The sequence below is a fragment of the Astyanax mexicanus genome, chromosome 7 (genome assembly GCF_023375975.1).
Source record: "Astyanax mexicanus isolate ESR-SI-001 chromosome 7, AstMex3_surface, whole genome shotgun sequence".
Taxonomy (NCBI): domain Eukaryota; kingdom Metazoa; phylum Chordata; class Actinopteri; order Characiformes; family Acestrorhamphidae; genus Astyanax; species Astyanax mexicanus.
In genome coordinates, this window is record NC_064414.1 from 49522574 (window position 1) to 49535830 (window position 13257).

The window sequence follows — 13257 nt, forward strand, 5'->3', positions numbered from 1 at the left end:
AGAATCAGTTTCTCTGATTTTGCTATTTATAGGTTTATGTTTGAGTAAAATTAGCATTGTTGTTTTATTCTATAAACTACAGACAACATTTCTCCCAAATTACAAATACAAATATTGTCATTTAGAGCATTTATTTGCAGAAAATGAGAAATGGCTAAAATAACAAAAACGACGCCGAGCTTTCAGATCTCAAATAATGCGAAGAAAAAAGTTCATATTCATTTAAAAACAACAATACTAATGTTTTAAGAGTATAGAAATCAATATTTGGTGGTAAGAACCCTGATTTTTAATCCCAGCTTTCATGTGTCTTGGCATGCTCTCCTCCACCAGTCTTTCACACTGCTTTTGTGTGATCCTTCTAGAGGTTTTTAATGGTGCTTCATTAAACTGTGTCATCTTCTCAGATTTGTGATGCGGTCTCTCGGGTGTGATGCAGTCTTCTTTTTTTTTTTTTTTTTTAGAACGGATTAATCCGATTCCAGGTTATGTTCAGTCAAAGAGAAAGAAAAAAATAGCTGAAAGAGCTGCTGAGCATTGAGTTTTCCCTTCTGAAGTCTCCATTGCTCCACCAGCTGCTCACGTTCAGTAAAACTAAGCCGAATCCTCTTTTAGAGGCTGTACGTGTGACGCATGTACGTAAAGACGTGTGACGTGGCCAGAAGAACTTTCGTGAAAAATTAACCCGACGCCCCAGTTTTTAAAAAGAATATATTAGGCTTAGCAGGGATGGTCGTTCAAGCACACTGTTACCATTAAACACAATCTTTTTTACTTCTCCATTTTTGCCACTTTCATCTGCTCTCGAGTGTGTTTTGTCGGAGTAGCTGATAGACTCCGGCTGGGTTCTGTTCAGAATAGCAGATCCAGTTTAGCTCCAGTTAAATAAACGTGTTGAGAGAGAAACGTCACCCGAGATTTCCCACCATGCACCAGTTCTGTGTGTACAGTGTGAGGAGACTGGTCACGCTCTGCAGCCTGACAAAAGCCTCCATCTCCCTGCTGTGTTTACCGTACTGTTCCCTTACACACACACACTCATACACAGCCTGTCTGTGACTGCTCAGCTGGCTGCCTCTCTCTGTATCCCTTCTCTTCATCTCTCTATTTCACTCCTCTTTCTCTCCATCTGTCCATATCCACTCTCTCTCTCATCCCTCACTTCCTATTTTAAACATTTTAATATCTTTTTTCCTATTATCAATCTCTCTTATTTTTCTTTTTCTTTCTCCTCTCTCTTTTTCTCTGTTGCGTTCCTTTTTTTAACCCCACTGTTTGTCTCTTCTTTTTCTCTCCATCTGTCCATCTGTCTCTATCTCTGTGTGTTCCCCTGTCTTCCTGTTTATTTTTCTTCTTCTCCTTAACTTTCCCTCTTTATCTATTCTATTCATTCTTTCTATTTCCTTCTATTCCATCTCCCTCTCTTTTTTCTTAATTTTTTCTCTTCTCCATTGCCACTCTTTCCTCCGTTCTCTCTCTCTTCTCAGTAATCTTTCTCTCTTTTCTTTTTCATCTATTTTTCGCTTACTCTCCTTCTCTCACCTTTCCATCTATTCTCCCTTGTTTCTCCATCTTCTTTCATTTTTCGTTTTCCCTCCTTCTCCATCTGATCTTTTCTCTCTGTCCACCTTTATCTATCGCTTTTCTTTTTTCTCTTGCCTGTCCCTCTGTTTCTCTTTATCTGTCTCATTTTCTACAGCTCCCTATCTCTCTCCTCTTGTTCTTCATTTGTCCACCTCTCTCTTTCTCTCTCTCTCTCTTTTTATGATCTCCTTCCTCATTTATATTCATATCCTTCACTCTTTCTTTCATTTCTCCACCATGTTTTCTTCTTCTTCTTCTTCTTCTTCTTCTTCTCTCCTTCATTTTCTGTTTTTTTCATTTCCTCTCATTCTCTCTTTCCCTCCACCTCTTTAACAGCCTCACTTTTTCTGTCCTCTTTTCATCTGTCAGTCTCTTTCTCAGCCCTCACCTTTTTTTCTTTCTCCTTCACTTCTCCATCTCTCCCTCTCTCTCATTCTTTCTCATTTCTTTTTCATCTCTTTCTTAGCCTTCTTTTTTCTCCTCCTTTTGGTCAATCTCTCCTTACTCTCTCTCTCTCTTTCTCCGTCTCTTTTCTCTCATTCTCTCTCTTTTAGCCATTGCTCCTTTTTTTCTTTTTATCTCTCTCATTTCTCTCTCTTGCTTCCCATTTATTCTCTTTTCTCTTTAAACATCTTTCTTATCTCTCTCCTTCTCACAGTTCCTCTTTTTCATTTGTCTATCTAGTTGTCTCTTTTTTTCTATCCTCTTTCTGGTCTCTTTCTGTTCTCTCTCTTCTCGTTTATTCTTCTCTTTTTAAGTCTTCTTTCTATAAATCTTACTCTTTTTTTCTTCTTTGGTCTCCCTCTTTTTCCCTTCTTCCCCCCCTCTTCCTCTATCATTTTGGCCTTCCCTCTCTCTCTCTCTCTCTCTCTCTCTCTCTCTCTCTCTCTCTCTCTCTCTCTCTCTCTCTCTCTCTCTGGTGATGAATGAGTGTGTAGGGGGTTTCCTGCAGGGTGGTGGGCTGTGTTTGGAGGCTGCTGTAAATGATCCCAGGAGTGTGAGTGTAATGGGTCTGGAGTTGTGCTGCTACAGTACGTCTCGGGGAGTGAATGGGTGGGCCAGAAGGGGTTTTGGCACATTGAGGAGAGAACGGTGGTGATTTGGCTATAATAGAGAGAGAGTTGGGCCTCCAGCTGTGGATTACTGTATCACGTTTATAGCGTTAAATGTTCTGGCAATGGAAAAACCAACGTCTGATTGAGTTACGATATTCATACTTCTGCGTTTTTATGCAGAGATTGACTTGGCTGAAGGTGCTGAGGCTTTATTAGACACCAGAAGTACATAATTCCATAATGGTGCCTCTGTTTGTAAGTGTGTGTGTATTCTAGTGAACAGTTATCACTAGCAACAACTGGAAAATTTTATAAACATGAAGCATAAAGCAGTTAAGATGTGCCTTCTAATTTAGTTTGAATTATCTGTTGAACCACAAGTGGCTCAGGTCGATTCCCATGTTACACTCAGCAACCGGGGTGTTGGCACATGTAGCTTGGGACAACTGTCATATTACACTCAGCAACCGGGGTGTTGGCACATGTAGCTTGGGACAACTGTCATATTATACTCAGCAACCGGGGTGTTGGCACATGTAGCTTGGGACAACTGTCATATTATACTCAGCAACCGGGGTGTTGGCACATGTAGCTTGGAACAACTGTCATATTATACTCAGCAACCGGGGTGTTGGCACATGTAGCTTGGGATAACTGTCATATTACACTCAGCAACCGGTATGTTGGCACATGTAGCTTGGGACAACTGTCATATTATACTCAGCAACCGGGGTGTTGGCACATGTAGCTTGGAACAACTGTCATATTATTCTTAGCAACCGGGGTGTTGGCACAAATGCGACTCAGGCCAATTCCCATATTATACTCAGCAACCGGGGTGTTGGCACATGTAGCTTGGGACAACTGTCATATTATTCTTAGCAACCGGGGTGTTGGCACATGTAGCTTGGGAAAACTGTCATATTATACTCAGCAATCGGAGTCCTGGCACATGTAACTGAAGTCGATTCCCATATTATACTCAGCAACCAGGGTGTTGGAACAAGTGGCTTAGGTCGATTCCCATATTATACTTGGCAACCGGGGTGTTGGTACATGTAGCTCAGGCCAATTCCCATATATTACTTTGCAATCAAAGATTCGACACATGCGACTCGGGTTAACTGTTGCATTATACTCGGCAAACAGGGTGTTGGCACATGTGGCTTGGGACGATTCCCATATTATACTTAGAAACCGGGGCGCTGACAAGTGCCGCAATCTCTGACCGTGCATATAAGACAGAATCAGGTCTAGATTCAAACCAGATTTGGGCCTGAGTGTGGTTACTTTTTTTTTTTTAACATTAAGTAGCGATGGAAAAAATGTGATTATTATCTGATTATGTTGCTATATTCGTAATCAGAGTTTAATGCAGAGATTGACATGGCTGTAGGTGCTGAGTGTCTGCTGAAGCTTTATTAGACACGAGAAGAACCTAATTCTGTTAATGCTGCCTCTGTGTGTGTAAGTGTGTGTGTACGTCTCAATTTCTGGGTGTAATTCTCCTCGCTGCCTGTAGGCTGTGTCTGAGCGCTGGCGGTGGAGAGGACGCGCTGGGTGGAAATAATTGGAGTTTAGCAGTGAAAGGAGGGGAACGTGATTGACCTCTAGTAATGGATTTGAGTGAATAATTATTCCTAGCTACGGCTTTGGACGATGCTATCAGAGCGAGATGAATTCCGCTGAATGACTCATTGGCATAAGGGAGAAGACTGCCAGCGCTCAGTTAATGAATTCCATCTGGTCCCTATCACCAAATCAGGCTCGGATCAGACCGGGGTCTCCCAGGTTACCCTCTCCGACAGAGAACGGCTCTCCGACCCCCCTCCCCGTCCCACCCCTACCCGGTCCAGCCTCCGCCACTTTGATGTAAAAACGAGCGCATCCTCCCGCTCTCCTCATTTGTCCAGTCGGCCCTGCGGCCGCGCTCTCAGAAACGCTCCTGTTCACGATAATAACAAGAAGAAGAACCTCAAAATGGCGTCCGGTTCCGTCCTCAGGCCTCAGAGCTCCATCCGTTTACGATCCTCCGCTGTAATTGCTTAAGAGAAAACAGCTGCTCGCTGCTGCCAGGCCAGCAGAGCTGCTCTAAGCAGGCCAATATGCCATCTTATTAGATGCCAAAATTTTTAATACCATTGAAATCAAAAATGCAGGAGCCACTGTTTTAATAAGTATAAAATGTAAAAATTATATATTTTTTATTCTACAGGTTAATCTGTCCATACACTACACGGCTTTGAAAAGACTGTGAAAAGACTTTTAACAGACTAAAGTCTGACTCCCTCTCACATCTAAAGACAAGTCACTGATGGAGATTATTTCCCATCATGCTTCAGGTAGAGCTTAACAGAAAGATAATCTATTTAGGATAATTATATTGTGCAGTTCAGAAAAAAACAGCCAAAAAGCATGTGATAAGACTTTTTGTCTTACTAAGCATTTCTTGTTAGATTATTTTGCTTATTTTAGGCATAATTATCTTAATCATTCTTTATTCTGATTCTTGTGCCCTTTTTTTCTTGTGACTTTTTTTGCTTGATTTAGGTGTTACTTCACTCATTTTGAGACTTTGCCATTGCTTTTTGTAAGAAATCTTACTAAGAAAATTTTGCTTACCCCATTGGCAGATTTTTTTGCTTAATATACATATATTTGTCTTAATTTGCATATATTTTGTCTAGTTTTTGCCAATTGATTTTTTGCAGTGTATTGGTTGTTGATATTGTTCATGTCACTATTTGCGTATAGACTTGCGTATAGTCAAGTCTCAAGACTTGCGATAAAATTAAACACGGTTGATTTTTCTGTATTAAAACCACCTTAACACCTTACACTAAATCATCGAGATGAGGCGACCACAACTCAACTGCAGCTTAACTCTAGCCAGACTCTCGTGATTTGATCCTGACTATGGAAATTGGTCTGCGACTGTAAAATCGTTAGGTAGGCATTAGTTAATTGGTGTTGCAGACACATTGGTGTTGCAGACACTATGGCTAGTTAAGAAAGTAAGACTCTTAACTAAGACTCCCAGCTTACAAACTGCCCTATATCCTCGTAACATAACACTCTTAAGATTCAATAATTCATTTTCAATAATTCTGTAAAAGGGATTTTACAGAAAAAACTGTATAATTCTTACTAATATTCTTCTACAACCTGGGAATTCATTTTAATCCACAGTTATGGACATAAAGTAGGTTTTGAGGCACTAGAGGCAGTCTAACAGGGTACTAAAGCATACTATCAATTCTACAGTTTTTCACAATAAACTTATCTTTTCATTCTATTATTGTAATCACTTACAGCACCATTTTTAGTACCAAGTTTGGACAAACAATGTTTTTATGTTTCCCCCTCTACATTGTAAATGAATAATGCATACTTAAATGTAGGGGGGATAATGAACACAGATCACTTAAAAGTGTTAAACAAACCAAAATACTCGGTGAAGCATTTAGATGCTCTTATCTGGGGAGCTGTTAACTTGTGGTTTCTGAGTCTGGTAACTCTGATCAACTTATCCTGTACAACAGAGGAAACTCTTGCTCTTCCTTTCCTGGGGCGGTGCTGATGAGAGTCAGTTTCATCATAATGTTTTTGATGGTCATTGTGACTGCACTTGAGGATGCTTTCAAATTTTGTGAAATGATCTTAGACTGACCTTATGAATTATAACATTACTCAAATATTCACTATTCACTGTATACCTGTAACTCTACCTCTTCACTACTTTACAACTGATGCTCTCAAACACTTTATTAAGAGGCAAGAGATTCAAGTAATTAACTCTTGATGAGTTCAGCACAGCTGTTAACTGAAAGCCTGAATTCCAGGTGACTCTACCTCATAAAGCTGACTGAGAAAATCCAGCCAAGATGTGCTACATTTAAAAAATCTAAAATATAAAACATATTCTCGTTTGTTTAACACTTTTTTGTTTACTAAATAATTCCTAATGTTTTTCTTCATAGTATTAATCTACCATGCAGAACATTTTAAAATAATGCAAATTATTTTTTAAGTGGTACTGTACATTTATCAGTGCATCAGTCTATTCAAACAATCAATTCCTTAGAGCTTGATTTTTTCGTCAGTGGGTGTAAATCTGAGTGTGAGAGCTTGCCCTCTACAGATCAGTTCAGCAGAAATCTTACTGTAGTGTGTTGCACAGTTTTCCCATCTGAAACAGAGACATCAAGAGCAGTGGTGTTGCTTTACCCCCTCTCCTGACTCCTCCTCCTTCTTCTGCCTGGTCTGGGAGGATGATATAATAAAGCCTTCTCTCTTTCTCTCTTTCTCTCTCTCTCTCTCTCTCTCTCTCTCTCACACACACACACACACACACACACACACACTTTCTCTTCCTCTTCCTTTTGAGTGCAGGCTTCATCTTTGTGCATGTGTGGATTTGGTCCAGTAGATTCAGGACTTGGCTTTGATCAGGTCGCAGGTTTGATCCCAGCTGATGCTGCTGATGCTGATGCTGCTGCTGCTGTGCCTAGAGCAAGGTCCTTAAACCTGAGCTGCTCCAGTAGGGAATATCTCTGAGATGCTTTAGGCAAAAAGTATTAAGTAAATATGTTTTTGTGTCTTCCAGGTTAAAGGACATCGTCTAGTGAGTTTTAGAGCAAGGTAAAATTGTGTACAATACAGACACTGACATGCCACAAGCCACATGTCATGGAACAGGAACTGGTATCATGTCCCTCGATGTCTCCCGTTTCCTAAGAAGCTAAAGAGAACACTACATTGACCTGTGGGATATATGGAGGTGGATGTGATTTCTGCCTCTGAACAGAGTCTGTTCACATGGACATGTCTAACCAGACACAGCCGGTCACAATCTTTCCTTAGTCCACAGTGTCACGTATGTACTGGGAATACCAGGTATACATCACATAAGACTAATATTACCACCCGCAGTGGACAATGCAGTGGGCTGTAATCAGTAATGTCAGCGTTACTCTAATCTGACCATTTTTTTCAGTATATTTTTACATTATTTTTGCATCTCAGGGAGTGACATCTGGCCAATGCAACACACATGTAACACCACGCAGTGACACAAAAACTGGAGGGAAAAAAAGATAGATGTATGTTTTCTAGCTGGAAGTTTGTACCAGCTAAAGATGACATATCAAGGTTGGTTGTTCACTTTGTGCTGGAGACAACGTGCTACCTAGCTTCAAAAACACAACGTCAAATTTGAAGGAGTTTGGAGTCGAGCGGCAAAGGTGAAGCAAAGCTTCCACTAAAGTGAGTTTTGGCAAAACTGTTATGTTGAGGCGGCAGTAACTTAAAAGTAACTTTTAAAATCAGGTAATCCATAAAGTAACTAAGTTACTTTTTAAAGGGGTTTAAAGTAATCAGATTACTTTTTTAAACGTAACTATGCCATCACCGGTGGTAACTATACTATAGCCCGAGGAATGTTAGATGTTTAACAACTTTAGAAACTTCAGAAATCGAATGCCCCATATATCGACCTCCCTCATAAGATAACTCCTCACAATGTATACAGGTGTGGGTGTTCCCCAGTGTGTTCTCTGATGTAATACTTCATGACCACATACTGCTATCCCATGACATCTGGCATGTAGGTGTAAATTCAGTGTTTCAGCTCAGACTGCTTTATAAACGAGATATTAGAGAGTGGGAAATCTCAACAGAGGCCATTTACATATATTAGTCATAAAGGCACCCCAGCTCAGAAAAAAACATTATAATCGCTGGTTCATGGTGATCACTGTCATGCAGCTTGCTTGCCATCAGCTGCCGGAGCCCTGAGAGAGCAGAATTGGCCTTCCTCTCTCTCTGAGTGGGTAGATGGCGCTCTTTCTCCTCATCACTCCTAGGGTGATGTAGATCAGAGCGAGGCGTCTGTGAGCTGATGTAGCTGAACCGAGTCGCTGTGCTTTCCTCCGTGTATCTTCACATGTATCGGAGGAGGCGGGTGTTAATCTTTACCCTCCTGGTGTTGCGGCATCACCTGTGATAGTAGCTGAATAGTTGGGTCAATTGGCCTAGCTAAATTGGAAGAAAATGAGAAAAAATTATTATATATAAATATTAAATTAAATAAAACTACACAAAACTGAGTAGACAAAATTAATGCAATATGAAAATTTGATTTGGGCCATTTAATGATCTGTTTTAAAACTGGAACAATGGAACTTCCGACACACATTAAATTGGCCAACATAACATTTAGTTCTCAATGAAGTAAAAAATCTAACACTGTAATTAGTAAATGATTAAAAATGCATATTAGATTACATCAGGCTGACCCATTCTGCTGCTTCTGACCCACAGAAGTGAAGGTTATGGTGCACAGAGCCATGAAATCCTGCTTATCCATGCATAACACAATCATATTAATGCACCACCACCCTAAATGAATTTATTCAGCTCTGGTAAATAAATAAATCAGCCATTTAATACAGCAGTGAGCAGACTACTGTAGACTACTGTACTGTACTACCCTTTACTGCTTTACTGGCCACTGCTGCTCAGTGTTACTTCACCAGGGGGCAGACTGGCTGCACCTGATTGCAGTTTCATTAACTGAAGACTGGCTTATAGCCATTCATCTCAGTGAGAAGAAGCTCCATTCACTAGTATGATACAGAGCACTATGAGCAGATCAATGGCTCTGTTACAGATACAGCCATGGGCAAAAACTGTCCAGAGCAATGCTTTAAAATTAAATGAACAAATACTCAACAGAGATTTGAATAGAACATAACTATTTTTATTTTTTTTATTTAATTTTTACTAAATTTAATATATTGCAAAAAAAAAATGAAACTAACATTTTGTTTATTTATTTATTTATTTATGTGAAACAGACCAAATTAACAATAATTGTACAATATAATGTTGAGAAGTGTGTTCTATTCATGAAACACGTGTATAGTTACTGTCTAAATCAGAGGCAGAAGATTTGAGAATTTGGGTTGCCAGGTTAGTGCAATTGCTAGGGTTAAATACAAAAATGCACAATTGTAAAGCAATATTAAAGAGTAATATAAACATTAACATTATTTACTGATATAAATTTAAAAAATGGAAACTTTTTAGGTTGTAAGTTGAATTATATGCCCTCTTAATGTGTTTAAGAGCGTCAGTTGTGTTGTGAAGAGGTAGAGTTGGTATACATTGAATAGTGAATATTAGGGCAAGAACTACTCAACTAACTAACAAACAAACTTTTCAGTTTGTCTAACACTTTTAAGTTACTACATATACTTATATAGTATATACGCATATGTACTAATGCGTCTCAAAAATATCGTTTAAAAATTGCTTTATTTCAGTAATTCAGTTCAAAATGTGAAACTCATATATAGATGTATTACACGCAGAGTGATCTATTTTAAGCATTTATTTATTTTATTGTTGATGATTATGGCTTACAGCCAATAAAAACACAAAAATCAGTGTTTCAGAAAATTTGAAAATATTACATAAGACCAATTGGCATTGACCATCAGTAAATTTTACATTTAATTTGGAAATTTGCTTGAGGTCTACTGTGACATTTTCACACTCAGTGATGGTTTGGAAAGTCATGTCTTGGTCTTATTTAATATTAAAAAAAATTAAAACACTAATTTTTGTGTTTTTTTTTAATAAATAAATGGTCAAGTAAATGCTTAAAAGTAGATTGATCAGTCTGTGTGTAATACATCTATATAATATATGGATTTCACATTTTGAACTGAACTATATATTTTTTTATTTGTAATTTGGGAGAAGTGTTGTCTGTAGTTTATAGAATAAAACAACAAAGTTTATTTAACTCAAACATAAACCTATAAATAGCAAAATCAGAGAAACTGATTTAGAAAATGAAGTGGTCTGAATGTGAGCTGTACCTTGGAGCTTGTTGCACTGCTTGCTGTGTAGTCTAAATGGCAATTTCACTTAATCTAAGTTCGATCAGTGTTTCTCCACTTATTATACCAGGAAAAACAACATTTCTGAGTCTGTCAGAAAGTTTGGGAACAAAGATTATTCACTAGTTAGGGCACTATTGAGTATGTCAGCCATTTTTCTTTGAGTGTCCGAATCATAATGGGGGATTCGAACGTGATTTGGAGGGCACTAAAAACTCCCATAATGCATCATGATTTATAGTAAACATCGCTGCTTACTAAGCGAGCTAAATGTGTCCCAAAATGCATTGCGGGTCTCGCTACTAAGGCTGCGTCCAGAAACTTTTGCTACTCCTCCTCTCCTACTCCTCCTTTCCTACTCCTCCTCTCCTACCCCGGAAGAAGGTGGAGGAATCGAGGAGAGGAGAGGAGGAGGAGGAATGGAGGGAAGGAGCTGTAATTGGGGAAATGGGACAGCTGATCCCTTTTAGATAGGATGTTGACTACCGTTGAACTGAGCCAATCACAAAGCTCACTTTCAGCATGTTTCAGAACATTACTATCACACACAGCTAAAAATTCAGATATTCCAATAAAATCCTGTTTACTCCCAGCTGCATTTTAGGCCGCATCTCTGGCCAGTGACTCTGGCAGCCCTGTCTGACCTCAGCCTTATGAGGGATTCAGTTTCCTCATCAGTCCCTAAGTTAAAATAAATAAGTAAATAAATGAATTAATTAAAATTTATATATATATATATATATATATTATAAATAATATATGTTTTTGTATGTATAACATGATACACATAGGGTCATAAATATAGTTTTACTGAGCATACAGTTTATCTAAACTATAAATTATATTACTGCTTTACTGGCTGTTTAATTAGATAAGGAACCTAGTTAATTAATATGTTTATGACGTATATTTGGGCGTTGCCTTCCCCATTTTCGCGTGCTCTGTGGGCGTGGATGCAGTGATGTCATTGGAAAATCCTTAAAAGTCTTCCGGAGTAGGATACACTGATGTAACCTCCGTTGGAAGCCCCCTACAGGAGGATTTTAAGCGGCTTCTATCGTCTCCTACGGTATTCGGACAGGCGGCAAGATGGCCTCACGAAATCAGTTTCCGGGTCACGGAGGAGAGGAGGAGGATCGGTAGGAAAAAGGAGACACTTTTGGGGTTTCTGGACGCAGCCTAAGCAACAGACAGCCGAGAAAAAATGGAGCGGACAGCAGGGTTGCCAGATTGTTACAGTCGGATTCAGATAAAACCAATTTACTGAATAAAACGTGTTTCAAATCCGCCAAATTACTGAGAAAACCACCCATACAGCTGATGTTTATCATATCAACAATATTACAGGGTTTATTTCAACATTATCTTAAATAAAATATCTTAATTATCTTAAATATCACTAATTACAAAAAAAAAAAACGATATTTAAATGAGTTTGTCTGCATGTTTGTATTATGTGTTTTGTGCACTGTATCATTGGACACACGAACCAAAAAAGTAAATACTTTACATAAAAATAATCTTGCAAACAATGAAATAAATAAATACTCGCATATAATAACAAACATAACATAACACAGCTTCAAATTTCCATTAGCAGGACTCAAAGTTCTGTCTCTGCCAGGTTAGATATCTAACTACAACACTGATGAGTTCAATTTCCAAACTTCTAACTTCTAGTTTTGTTCACCCGTCAAAGCACAGCGTTTCCTCCAGACAATTTCAGACACATCTTGCAACAGCGCGAGCCGGTGTATGCTGTTAATTTCATGTAATTCAATAATGTGAGGATTATCTTTTAAACAGCGTAAATATAACGGGCAGATGAATTACTTCATGATCAGCTCAGAGCTCAGTTCAGTGTGTTTATGGAGTTTTTAACACGGCTCAACCCCCTCCCGGTGCAGGCGCATGATAATGATGAGGTAATGTCCGAATTCACTCCTGTTTCACCACTGAACTACAGTGAACTACATAGTGGCTGCTTCCAGAAACCCCAAAAGTGTCTCCCTTTTTCCTACGGATCCTCCTCCTCTCCTCCGTGACCTGGATTCGTGACGCCATCTTGCCGCCTGTCTGAATACCGTAGGAGACGAAAGAAGCCGCTTAAAATCTGCCTCGAATAGGCTTCCAAGGGAGGGTACATCAGTGCATCCTACACCGGAAGACTTTTAGGGATTTTCGAATGACATCACTGCATCCACGCCCACAGAGCATGCGGGAATGGAGAAGGCAACGCCCAAATATACGTCATAAGCATAATAAATAACTAGGTTCCTTATCTAATTAAACAGCCAGTAAAGCAGTAATATAATGTTTAGTTTAGGTAAGCTGTATGCTCAGTAAAACTATATTAATGACCCTATATGTAACATGTTGTTGTACATGTACACATCATTTCAACATGTATGAAAAATGTAATATTTAATATTATATTTATTATTTATTAATTATTTTTTGTTTTATTACATTCAATGAAATCACATTTCACTATTAAAATAATTTAATATTTACATATGCAACCTTCATCAATAGCAAATCAGGCTGCACTTTGAAGCTTAATATGCTTGTCAAAGTTATGATCTCTAGAATATGGAGTTGTGTTTATTGATTTCTTGTTTTTATTTTTGTATGTGGAAGCTGTGATTGGCTGGGCAGTATCCGGCGTGTGCTGAAAGTGAGCGTTGTGATTGGCTCAGTTTAACGGTAGT